Source organism: Octopus sinensis, linkage group LG1 (assembly GCF_006345805.1).
Source record: "Octopus sinensis linkage group LG1, ASM634580v1, whole genome shotgun sequence".
Lineage (NCBI taxonomy): Eukaryota > Metazoa > Mollusca > Cephalopoda > Octopoda > Octopodidae > Octopus > Octopus sinensis.
Window position 1 is genome coordinate 52,437,914 of NC_042997.1, and position 6,693 is coordinate 52,444,606.

General features: G+C 34.7%; 1 protein-coding gene across 1 annotated transcript in view; it reads left to right on the top strand.

Annotated features, from left to right (window-relative positions):
• Positions 1 to 6,693, top strand: part of LOC115214034 (notchless protein homolog 1) — a 240,657-nt gene that overhangs the window by 192,299 nt on the left and 41,665 nt on the right. The window lies entirely within an intron of this gene.

The window sequence follows — 6,693 nt, forward strand, 5'->3', positions numbered from 1 at the left end:
TGCCAAAGATGAAAGTGAAGGCTTTAAAAACCACCAATCCTACGATAAGTACACACATGAGCAATACACACGATAAATATACACATGAGCAATACACACGATAAATACACACATGAGCAATACACACGATAAATACACATGAGCAATACACACAATAAATACACACATGGAGAGGGACATTTAAAGTTCAAAATGCGCATGAGTTGACATAGCGAATATTTTGGAAATAGATGTTACTATCTCCAACTGAAGATTGCAAAGCATGTTTTCTCATGCACAGCATCAAATCAATTGATATTGGGGTTTGTAACCTGAAGGTAGGCCTATTTTTTAAAAGTGTTCATTAAACAATCATGATGATGATTTACACAATCATTATTGCATTGCTCATTTGTGTATTTATCATAGAATTGGTGGTTTTTGAAGCTTTTGCTTTCATCTTTGGTAAGCGTTTTTTTTACCCTTCAAATATTTAATATTATACCTATTAAGGTAGAAGTCTTGCTAACCGCCTCATTTTTGCTGTTTTTAACAGCAATAATGCTTTCATATCGTTACTTATATATATATATATATATATATATATATATTATATATATATATATATATATATATATATATATATATACACACACACACACACACATAGGGAAAAGGAGAAAAACAAATATGTGATATGATATTTGAAGTTAGACAAGTAAAACACTTGATGGAAAAAGCATATTAATAGGAAATGTAATACAAGTGAAAGAATTTGTATAATGCAAATAAATATGCCAATGGAAGTAACATTTTTGCTCTTTATTAGAGAAAAGTTAAAACAATAAGAGAGGTAAGAAAAGTAGAAACAATACCAAATTTATAAAAACCTATTTACATTATAGTCTGGGAGTAGAATAATGATTGTGTAAATCATCATCATGATTGTTTAATGTCTGTTTTCCATGCTGGCATGGGTTGGACAGTTTGACTGGGGACTGGCAAGCCAGGAGGCTGCACCAGGCTCCAATCTGATCTGGCAGTGCTTCTACAGCTGGATGCCCTTCCTAACGCCAACCATTCCGAGAGTGCAGTGGGTGCTTTTTATGAGCCACCGGCACAGGAGCCAGTCAGGCAGCACTGGCAACAACCCATGCATGAATGGTGCTTATTGCATGCCACCAGCATGGGAGCCAGTCAGGTGGCACTGGCATCGGCCACAACTATGATTTCTATTTGATTTTGATTTTACTTGACTCAGTAGATCTCCTCAAGCACAGCATGTTGCCCGTTACTTTTTCAATGGTCTGGTTATGCAACAATGGTGTAGGCTACGGCTGTGATCTTACTTTACTTGCCAGGTCTTCTCAATCACTGCATATTTCCAGAGGTCTCAGTCTTTCGTCATTGCCTCTGTGAGGCCCAACATTTGAAGGTCATGCTTCACCACCTCATCCCATGTCTTCCTGGGTTTCCCTCTTCCATGGGTTCCTTCCGCTGTCAGGGAGTGACACTTCTTCACACAGCTCTCCTCATCCATACACAGCACATAACCATACCAGCGTAGTTGTCTCTCTTGCACACCACATCTGATGTTTCTTATGTCCAACATTTCTCTCAGGGCACTTACATTCTGTCATGTGTGCACACTGACATTACATATCCAGCAGATCATACTAGCTTCATTTCTTTCAAGCCTATGCATGTCTTTAGCAGCCATGGCCCATGTTTCACTGCTGTGTAAATAAAGGAATAAATTCAAGAATAGTATTTGATTTTTCAGAAATAGTACTTAACTATGATTAAAAAGTATTGCTTGTATAATTAAGAATGAATTAGAGAATAGTATGAGAAAAGCTTTGAGGAAGTAAGAATTTAGATGAGAGAGTGAGAGAGAGAGAATAAGAAAGTGATACAGAAGTTTTAGCTGTTCATCCCATCTTTTACATGACTGAATGTTCTAAACCTCCCATCTCTCTTTCACTTTCTTTCTCTCTTTACAGCCTAACTTGTTTTTATAATCTCTCTCTCTCTCTCTCTCTCTCTCTCTCTCTTTCTCTCTCTCTCTTTCTTTCTCTTTCTCGTGCTTTCCAAAATCCTTTCCTTCCACTCTTCTGACTTATTAATGACATAACCAATATCTTTTCTATAAATTTAGTATCATTTCTGAATATATGAAAGATGAAACTTTAGTTAAAAAGTATTCATGAATTTAGTCAATGATATCCTTTATTTGACACTCACACGTTAATTTTGATTCAGACCTTAAAGGTAACTGCCTGTTCCTCTGTTTCTCAAAGTGTCATCAGCAGTTAGAATGATCCTAATCAATGATGATACTGTGATTATGCAAGGAAACAGGTAGATAGCTGTAGTAGGTGCATTAAAATTCATAAATATAAATTCTATGTTTAAAATACATTAAGTCTTTCATTGAAGTGTGGTCTTCTTCAGCTTTGTGTAGTTTACCTTTGTGTAGCATTATATTAATTGAACATGAAACTCAGAGTCACAAGATATTTTCATTGTATTTTATATTTCACACTACTTGTGTACTTTATTTGTAACCATCCTTATATATACCGTAAATCCTCAAGCATAATCCACATTTTTTTCCCAAAATTTAAAGGTCAAAATCCCTAGTGCATACTGTATACGAGGTTAAAAATGAAAATTATTTTCTAAGCAATGTCCGAGTCTCTATTTGCTGTCCGGCAATGTTTATTCAGATGCATTTTGTGATGTCGGGCACAAAAATACCTTAAGCTAAGCCTGAAAGCAATGAAGTCATAAAAGAATCATCCATAACTTGCAGTAAGCAACATTTATTAAACGTTATTACTGTTATTACTGTTATTTCTTTATTTTCTGCAAACAAAATGCACAAAAAAGCTACACGTTTGCATTATGTTATATATACAATAATAATAAAGGACATTACCGTATACATTTTTACAAACCAAGGATGTTATATAGACCTCCTTGATTCAAGTTAGAGAAGGGGTGTGTATTATACACAAGGTTTAGGTTTTTCAGAGGTACAGCCCCATAAAAATCCCCTGCATATTATACTCAAGGGCGGACTATACTTGAGGATTTACGGTATATATTAAAAGATTGCTATATTAGTTTCCATGATACATTGAAGAGTACTTCAGCTGTAAATATGTTGTACCTTAAGATCAAAATTTAACTCTCATGTTATACTTGCCATTGTATGTATGTATGTATATATTTGTGTTCATGCATATGTCAGGGAAATTTTCCAACTGATTATAGAAAATGCTGGAATATGGCTACCTTATTTCCATAACAGTTAATTTAGTGAATTTTCTCCTGTGAATTTATGTATCCTTGGCAGGACATGAGTAATATTTTGTAACTATAGTATTTCAGCTCACATAGTAGTAGACATATATTAACATATTTAGACAACGAATATTAGTAAAACTGAACCATAGTGATACTGTGGAGTAGAGTATCAGTGATCATGCCATAGACAAAAGATTTTAATACTATTAACTATAAACGAGATAATCAATAAATGTTTTTATTCAACTGTGTGTGTTTTGGATTGTATTTATAGACCAACTTTTCAATATGGTTAGAAATTAGATTCACACACTCACACAAACATATGTATGTTTTTATTTCACACATCAGAGAAAAAGTACTCAATTCTTAGTGTAGAGTATAGATATTTCTCGTAAGCACACTCATTCAGTTTAGAAATTCTGAATCAGTTTACAAGCTGAAAAATCAAGACTTAATTTTTTTGTGTCTTGTGAAACTTAGGATACAGGTGAGCTCTGACTGCCTGTAAACTATAGGCTCTGCTTTCAGTATTGAGTACTCTTTTTATCCATTCATATTAACTCTTAATTCACAATATACATTGAAATATAACATTTGAAAGTGGAGTTAATTCAGTTGCTTGACTCCCTTCCCATGCATACACACACACCATCATCATCATCATCATCATCATCATTTTCGCATCCACTTTTCCCTGCTTCCATGAGTCAAGTGGAATTTGTTAAGGCAGATTTCAACAGCTGGATTCCAACTATCACCTGTTTCCAAAAAAGAGATATTTCCCCTTGGCCTGACATGTTTTTATGGTGTATTAGAAATGGTCACACCACTTGTATGATAACAATCATTTACAACTATTGTGCACTGTCAAGACATAGATAGGCATGGATACATACATACATACTCGCAGATACACACACACAGATGGACCTACATACCAAATCCATTCTCAAGGCTTTGGTTGGCCCAGAGCTATAGTTGAAGACACCCAAGCTGCTGCACAGTAAGACTGAACCCAGAAGCATCTGGTTGAGAAGTAAACTTCTTAACAACACAGCTACACACACATGTATGTATATATATATATAATATATATATATATATATATATAATATATATATATATACATATATATAATTTAAATAATGAGGGTGATAAATTGAATATTAATTTAATTAATATCAATTTAAAACCAGTAGCCTAGCATATAGAAAATCTGAAACTTCAGAAAAATTTTAATACATGCATATATTAGGGATGACCACTAAGTGGACATCCAATATGCTAGGAGAAGATCACCTACAATCTAACTACAAAGAAAAGAATGTTCCCTAGAGAAATTCAGCAAACACCAGAACATAAGCGGGTAAGACAGATGAAAATATACAAAAATACAGAATTAATCATACACTAGTTGTCCTTATATTGAATTGGAACGATTGTACTGAAGAGTCCACGGATGATAATTACGTAAGTAATTTCAGTGATGGCGAAACCGGTCTACGATTAATTCTATATTTTTGTATATTTTCATCTGTCTTACCCGCTTATGTTCTGGTGTTTGCTGAATTTCTCTAGAGAACATTCTTTTCTTTGTAGTTAGATCATAGGTGATCTTCTCTTAGCATATTGGATGTTCACTTAGTGGTCATCCCTTGTATATCTATATATATGTAAGGAAATGAGATGACAAAGGAATAAATGATTATTTTATGAACTTCATTAGCTTACAGCTGGAAATTAATGAAATTCATAAGATAATCATTTATTCCTTTGTTACTTCATTTTCTTATCACTCTGTACTCAACTAACACTTCATTCTGAAGTATATGTATATTAAGTTCTACACCAGGTTACTAGTCTCGCAATGCTTAAGTGAAATAGTTGAAGGAATCTGGGGTAGATGTAGACCCAGGAAGACATAGGATGAGGTGGTCAAGCATGACCTTCGAACGTTGGGCCTCACAGAGGCAATGACAAAAGACCGAGACCTCTGGAGATATGCTGTGACTGCTAAGACCCAACAAATGAAGTGAGTTCATGGCTCGCAGGATGGCCTGCTAAGCTTACTTGCTGTGCTTACCTCGCACGGCAACCTGCTGTGCTTGAGGAGACCTATTGAGTCAAGTAAATCAGCATCAAAATAAAAATCAAATGGAAATTGTAGTTGTGATACCCGTGTGCCGGTGGCACATAAAATACACCAACCGATCGTGGCCGTTGCCAGCCTTCTCTGGCTCATGTGCCAGTGGCACATAAAAAGCACCCACTACACTCATGGAGTGGTTGGCATAAGGAAGGGCATCCAGCTGTAGAAACACTGCTAGATTAGACTGGAGCCTGGTGCAGCCTCCTGGCTTCCCAGACCCCAGTCAAACCATCCAACCTATGCTGGCATGGAAAACGGATGTTAAACGATAATGATGTTGATGATGATGATGATGATGATATATATACTCATGTTTTGAGTTCCATTTTCCTGTTTGCATTGCCAAACCTATACACACACACACACACACATATATATATACTAATGTTTTGAATTCCATTTTCCTGTTTGCATTCTCAAATATATATATATATATATATATATATGCCTTTCGTTTAACAGATGAGAGAAAGAATTCATAATACTTGCTGTATAATATATTTATTGTTATTTGTTTGAAACCTCAGATTCACTCCATTGTTACACGATGAGATCTTTCAGACAACAACAAGATAGTTGCTAGGAAGATCACATTGATAGAGAAATTCTGAGTAGCAAGAGATAGTCACCAGCTTAGAACAAGGATGTATGCTTGTATATATGTGTTGTGTATGTGTGTGTGTGTGGGGGGGTTGTCTGTGTGTGAGCATGTGCATGCATATATATGTGTGTATATGTATATATATCATTGTCATCATAAATATGCATTGATGTGTGTGTGTGTGTGTGTGTGCATGCATGAACATATACTTGGAAATATGTTTTACTTTATTGGTATAGAATTTATTGAAACCAAGGCTGTTTATCTATCCTGTATCTTCTGCTTTTAATTAGCCTTTGATCTGCCATGCATTTCAATAACGATATCATTTATAGTAATAATTATCCTAACAATAGCATAATTTCCTGCATATGTTAACCGTCTGTTTGTTTTGTATAATTCACTGAACATGACTGTATGTTTCATAGCTTATTAATTATCTTTTGCCTAACTAATTAAGAGACACAACTTAATGGTCTCTCTAAAAGAGAAACAACTTTTGTCTTGTTTCACAGTTCTGTCTTCATCTGTATTTTTTTTTTCTTTTTTCTTTGTTTCCATTTGTTTGATGTCTTCTGCTAATATTAAAATGATATATAACAACGCTGTGCAGAAGCCATTCTATCATCTGTTGGGGTTTTTTGTTTTA